This window comes from Oryctolagus cuniculus, chromosome 12 (genome assembly GCF_051225735.1).
Source record: "Oryctolagus cuniculus isolate XC-2025 breed Fujian yellow rabbit chromosome 12, ASM5122573v1, whole genome shotgun sequence".
In the NCBI taxonomy this organism is placed as follows: Eukaryota; Metazoa; Chordata; class Mammalia; order Lagomorpha; family Leporidae; genus Oryctolagus; species Oryctolagus cuniculus.
Genome location: NC_142878.1, coordinates 69650810 through 69658449, shown reverse-complemented (window position 1 = coordinate 69658449; position 7640 = coordinate 69650810).

Genomic DNA, 7640 nt, shown 5'->3' with positions numbered 1-7640 from the left:
GAGAGGGTGGTCCAGGTAGTCTGTTGCGGGAATGAGGAAAGGTTGGATAGAAGAGAAACTGGATACATTTTGAAGTAAAATCAACAAAATCATTAATGGAATGGATGCGTGACGGAGAAAAGAAAATAACTGATGAGAATGAAGTGTGTTGGCTTGAGCTAACGGAAGTATGTGATCCCTGTTGCTTGTGATGAGAAACAACTAAGGGCATAGGCTCACACTGGGGCTGGGGTGGGATGCCGGGAGTGCCTGAGACTCACTGCGTCAGACCTCGCCGGCTCAGAATGGGGCCTGAGACGCATCAGTCTTAAACTAGGACCAACTCTATGATTCAACTTCCTAGAAATAATTTGTTTCTTTCATTCTCAAGTATATGTCCAAGTTTTGTTTTTATTCTTGAGATAACTTGTGCCAGTTAATATTCTTCAATAAAAAATATCCATTTCAATCTGATTTTCTAATCTGTTTGCATTCAAATGTACAAACCCTTTTCATTCATGTTATGTATTACATATATATATATACACACACACACACATATATACACCAACATACATAAAATGTATTCCCTTTTAGGTAATTTTCTTTTTCAAAATTTTGCAAGTTTATATTTTCTAACATTTTATCTTAAGATAAATTATTACTAATTTTCTATTTATTATTATCTTGTATCAGAGGTCCTAATATTAGAATGATCCATTACTTTCTGTTTTCTAACACACTCATTTGTATTTATATCTTTAGTAATGTCACCTTTCTACTTTTTCTACCTTCTAAGTTCTTCTATGTTTATTATAGTTACATTTAATAAAAATATTTTTACTGTTGTTAATTTTTACGTATTCTAAAATTTGATTTTGATTTTCTAATACATTTAAGGATTGTTTATTAAAAATAAAGTCTAACATGATCTTATACAATGTTTTGAATTTATTAAATGGAGTCCTTTAAAGACACTTCTTTAAGTAAAGAGATTTCTTAATATTGGAATAAAGTTATTGTAGACACACCTATATTCCTAAATTTTTATGTAGTTAATATTAATTATCATTTTTATTCATGTTCTTTTATTTTTGTCTGCTATACTCAGTTACCAAGGGAAGAAAAGAACAAGTTAAACACAGTGTATCTCAATATAATTCTTTTTTTTTTTTTTTTTGACAGGCAGAGTGGACAGTGAGAGAGAGACACAGAGAGAAAGGTCTCCCTTTGCCGTTGGTTCACCCTCCAATGGCCACCACGGCCAGTGCGCTGCGGCCGGCGCATCACGCTGATCCGATGGCAGGAGCCAGGTGCTTCTCCTGGTCTCCCATGGGGTGCAGGGCCCAAGCACTTGGGCCATCCTCCACTGCACTCCCTGGCCACAGCAGAGAGCTGGCCTGGAAGAGGGGCAACCGGGACAGAATCCGGCGCCCCGACCGGGAGACTGGGAGTAGAACCCGGTGTGCCGGCGCCGCAAGGCGGAGGATTAGCCTAGTGAGCCGCGGCGCCGGCCTCAATATAATTCTAATATTTTCTGCATGTACAGATTGCATAGTTTGAAATACCAGTTTTAATGTCCTTTTAGAATATATACTTTTTTGTGATCTGATTTATTTTTATTTTTGCTTACTTTTCCCTTTTATATTTTTGTTCAATTGGTTTGTGATCCTGTATACAACACATAAATGGATTATATTCTTACTTTATTTAATTTTGTTTATCTTGGAACGTTCCCACCATTGAAGATAGAAAAAAAATGTATGTAACTACATTTCCTTTACATCCATTTTCCCTACTGTCTACCCTCTTTATTACATTTCTGCTTTTACATTGTCAAGTTTACAACATTTATATTTTATTTTGTAACCGTTATTCCCATGGTCTTAGACAAAAATTTTAAATGCCTCTGTTGTACATATAAAATTTTTTGCAGTGCTCAATTTAGTTCATTGGTACCAAACATAGGTTTCCACTTTCCAAGTTCCTCATTTTTATTTAACTGTTTACTCTGCAGATTGTAGCTTTATTTTTTTTTTTTTTTGAAAGATGGGCTCATGGGTAGATTCACTGAGAACTTTGCATTAGTATACTTTTTATTATTAACCTCAAGTGTGGAAAACAAATAATTGGCAATGCATTTCTTGTGGAAGATTTTTAGAAACATTATAAATATTGTTTCATTACATTCTGATACCAAATATTACTGTGAAGTGTTAAGGAATCCCCCTAATGTTCTGCTGTGCAAGTGACTTAATGATTCTGTCTCCATTCCATTTGAGCCCTTTTTTTAAACTGTCATTCAGTCATTCCATCACCATATAATGTCGGATTGATATAGTCTGAGTCATTTGCTTCCCATCCTTTTTTGATCATATTATATTCATTGTATTTGGCTTCACTATCATATGGTAACTCACTTCTCATGCGATATTATATTGTTTAAGGAACCAGTCATGCATTTGCTGGACACTCTTTCTCCCTTCCTTATTATTTTCTTTATTATATTTCTAGGCATCTTAATTTTTCTTTTCACTTTTGATTCTGATGATTTTGTTCAAGAAAATCTTTCAGGTCATAGACCTATTTTCAGTAGTGTCTATGCTGTGCTTTGCTGATTTGTATGTGGTTAGTGAACACTGTAGTGTAACAGCCTATTCCCTAACCTCCAATTTCAGAGATAAAGCATTTATTCTTCCAGCTGCTGGGAATTGTTCTCAGCTGAAGAGAGATTCTCAACCCATACAGAAATATTCCATAACTGGAAATGCTGGGTTATAAAAGCCCAGTTCCTTGTGACAATTCGCAACAACTTTGTAGGTCTTTTTAATTCCCGAATCATTGTAAGATTAGCTCATGTCCTTGTTGTGACAGTCTAACTTCTGACTTTACCCAATATTCCCTCTTTAACTTCAAAATAAGTGTTGATCCCCAAACGACTCCACAACAAAACTCATGTGCCAAAATCATCTCACAGTCAAATGTGTGGGACACTCAGTCTGTGACACTTGGTACAAATGTGTCTGAGATGGCAGATGCCAAAATGGGATTTTGAAGTTAGAGCGCTTTTTCTGTTGCCAGCAAAGAGGATATTGTCACTTGTATCATGTTAAATATATCAACAAATCTTTTATATTCCACCCTTTGAGAGGTAAATTTTCTTTTTTTTTTTTTCTTCTTGAATCTAGGCTATCTGTGATTATGACCTACATAGTACAGTGAAAATGACACTTGCCAGTTCTGGCCTAATTTTTAAGAGGATTATGGTCTAGTTGAACTAACTTAAAAATCCTCTGCTCTGAGAAAGCGTAAGCTAGCTGTGTATAGTAAAGGTGATGCCTGTCCAGCTTCAGTTTTTTCAGCTACAAACCATTTGAATCCTTGTATATGAGACCAGTAAACAGATCAAAGACCTAGTGAACCATTCTGAATTCATGATCCCTCAAATGGTTAGTCTCATTCTTTCTTGTTTTAATATCATCCCTTTATAATCTTATATTTCTCTTCTTTAATCTCTTACTTATGCAAGCTGGTCATGTTTATGATGTTATCATCCTAAACTAACTCTTCTTTATTCTTCACAGTGTAGTCTTTATCTTCTTAATATATCAATTTATCTTTATTCTTGTTCTTGAAAAAAAATATATTAGTAGACCCCATTTTGGGAGTTATCAGCTTGATTCTTCACTCAGAAAGTGGTTTCATTTCATTCATGTCTGTTATTTGCTTGTAAATTATGTGAGCGGTAATAAGATGCAAGCGGGCTCTGGTAAGTAGTAGCTTTGTTTAATTATGTTGACTTAGCATATTACCCCATTCAATCTTCTGTGTCTTGGATCCTGGGAATATATCTATCCTCAAATTTTATCCTGTGGAAATGGACTGAAATTTGATGCAGCTGTATCTGAAATTCACAAGTCTTTGTTTAATGATTTTGTCTTCTTCTGAAACATTGGATGAGGTCAGCAGCTAATAGCTGATTAGCATTTATCCCCATATTTTTCCCCTTTTTCATGTTTAGAAAATTTTATGACTTAGGGTGTTTATCCTTAGAAAAATTTTTAAAAGAAAGGATAACATTCATTTCTTTAGCATTATGTCCCCAATTAAACTCTCTTCCAGAATCATGTGCCCACGAGGTTGTCAACTAAGTCCCTTGATCTTCCCATCCCTCTCCTCTCACCTTTTCCCAAGAAAAGAATTAAAATGTAGGTGATCAAAGCCTCATGTGTACATTTTAGGCAAATACCCTTGTTATTTCATCCATGAAATATTATATTGAATTTAGAGTTCTACCTTGACTTAAAGTGAATGACAGAACAGTTTGTAAGCATTTTTGGCAGACTAATTGAAAATTTTTTTTGCTATTTTTATTCTCACTATAGACATGATTTTAATTTCTAATCATTTATTTTACTTAGTGAAAGGGATTAAATAAATGTGGCTTTACTCCATGTCTGTTATTTGAAGTTCTAGTTTTCCTGAGTTTTAAGTTATCATCCATTATGGGTAATTCTTAGAAAAAATGCAGAATTCTTGAATTTTATCTGAAAAGATAATATTTTTCTTTCTCTTCATCTTAAAGTTAACTTAATTTTTATTGAAATATTTAAATTGTATATGGTTTCCACTATCATATCATAAACTGTATTTGGTAGTGGATTTTTTTCTACCCAAATTAATTATTTCTGATGCTTATAGTGAGAACATATAAAATTATTTTTACATTTTTAGAGATAATAAGACTTACTGAAGAATCTCACAAATGCCAGGTTTTGAGGAATTAATATACATGCAAACATTTATTGAAATTTATTTTTCTAAATATAATCTATATTCTGAATTGTGAACTTATGGATCCCTTCATGATTCTTTACTAATGGAATAATTGAAGCTTCCATCAGATTTGCACTGAAACTTGGCTTCTCATTCAATACCTGCTTCACACTACTCTTTGATTCTGACACTTTCAGTAAATTCTCTGGAAACAGCTGGTTCATGCTGTGGCATAAGGGAGACATTTGGAGTTTGATTTTATACTCAGATCCCATGAGAAATGCCCCCTTGAGTTCAACTTTTGGAAATCTTTGTATATTTAATGTGAGCAGACATGAAGCCCCTTTAAGTTCCCTTCAGGAAGTCCTTTTATGCTCAAAGGAATAACTGAAACCAGCTTTGCATATCATTGCTTACCTCGGAAAATCTGGAGGGATGGTAATTCTAGTAAATTTGAGAGGTGACCTGCTGAGACCCTGACTTTATTCATTTCATTTTTCTTCTTTTGTTAATGCTGAGGCTTATTGTATATGTGATCTCACACAAATGATGGCGAATATAATGAACTTCCAGCAATGCATTCAATTATTTATTCATCCACTCATTTACTACTTGACCAAACATTTATTGAATGGCTGCTTTCTTTAAAACACTTGGCTGGGCCCTCAATGATATTAGGCTCAGAGGATGTAAGATTGCAGCAGTTAAATAGCCAAACTTTATCATGCACAGAAATGAGTATTATAGGAAAATAATGTACATAATGGCTGCAATTTTGTTACTACCTATCTGCTGTGGATGTTTTGATGATAAAGAAACAAACACATTTTCAAGCAAATAGTTACTTTGTCAATCTTAATGTTAGAGTGAGAGTACATTCAAGAAAGGAAAGTCATCTCATTCTTTAGGGGAATGATATCCTCAGCTAGAATCTGAGTATCATTTGCTGGGTATCTCTGCTAATTCCCTCATAATGATCTTTGCCTTTAGCACTGATAGATCAAATATTTATGCAGTTTTAAAGCAAATCATCTAACCATTGTTTCATAACATTCTGATTAGAACCTCCAAGGGCAAAATCATCAGCATATAGATAATCTTATGTGATTAATATCAGCATTCTTTTTTTCCCATTAAAATATCAAATACCCATACATGAAACTTATGGCTAATGCAGAAGAGTACTAAAAGTAGCAGCTCTCATTTAGTATTTTACACACTTTTAATTAATTTAAATATATCTAATTGTTTCTTGTGATTTTTTTTCCTAGAAACCTTTTATTTAAGGTATGCAAACTTCATGCATTTGATATATACATATTTAGAAACATAGTGATTCTTCCCACCCTTCTACCTCCTCCCTCTCTTATTTGCATTCTTATTTTTACTAAGATCTATTTTCCATTAACTTTATACACATAAGACTAACTCTACACTTAATAAAAAGTTCAACTAGTAGTATGAGAAAAAAACCAAACTGCTCCTCAACAGTTGAGACAGGGCTGTTCAAAGTCATTGCATCTCAAAGTGTCAGTTTCACTTCTATAGATTAACTTTTAGGTGCTGTGTTAGTTATCACAGATCAGGGAGGACATATGGTGTTTGTCTTTTTGGGACTGGTGTTTCTTCATTCACTGAGCATGAGTGTGTTAATACAGGATGTATTTTATTTGATGCACTGAACAGTAATAGAAACTGAGGTTCAGAGTTTAAAATTTAATTATCCTAAATCACACAGTTATGAGGTGGTAAAGTTAGTATTTAAATTATGTCTGGCTAATCCAAGGTCTGTAATCAAACAAGTAGAATTCTAGATTATGTAGCTGTGGTGTTATTCTGAGAATGCTGTTATTATATAGATGTGAATTTGTAAGCCTATATCTGGATTCTGAAACTCACATCCCTATAGCGCCCCTGATAATAAGTGTGTGTAAAGACAGCCCAGTGGATGGGAGAATCTCTGAAATGATTTTTGGGTTGGAAACAGGCATACAGAGAAATCTTTCACTATTCTTTAATTTACTGTAAAAAAGCAATCAAGCAAGTATCTTGCTCAAGACTCCCTGTGATGGAGGCATCAGAGAGGAGGGTACTGTGCTGAAACGGTTATTGTGTGTACTGGCACGAGAAAGCAGCCATCACCCTCCAAATCACTGGAATTGTGAAAAAAATAGATGCCTTGAGTTGTTGCATCATCTAATTCCTCCACAGGAGCCAGCAATGCATTTTTAAACTTTTTAACTGTCTTTTTTCCACTTAACTGATTTTATCAAAACAATGTTTGGCATTTTTCCATTTCCATTTCATGTGTAAACATTATATACAATATAATGTTTTTCTTGAAAGCAAAAATGTTAGTATCACATAATGTGAGATTCAGGATAAGGATCATACAGTCAGGAAAAGGGTATACTATTGTGAAAATGATATTTATAAATATATGCCAAATAATATGGCATCCACACATTTTTATAGATGTACATGTAGATGGAATATAGATAGATACTTCTACATATGCGAGAAAACATGGAATTTGTTAGCATAATGATCTCCTGTTCAATGCATTTTGTTGGAAATGTCAGGACTTAATTCTTTATTACTGCTGAGTAATATTCCATCTTGTATATATACCACATTTTTTTTATTCAGTCATCAATTGATAGATATCTATGTTGATTCTGTATCTTTGTTATTGTGAATTGGGCTACAATAAACATGGAAATGTAGGTACTTCTTTGATTTATTGACTTTATTTCTTTTGGATATATTCCCAGAAGTGGAATATCTTCATCATATGCTAGATTTGTTTTCAGTTTTTTGAAGAATCTTCATACTGTTTGTCATGATGGCTGTACTAATTTGCAGCCCTACCAACAGTGTATTAT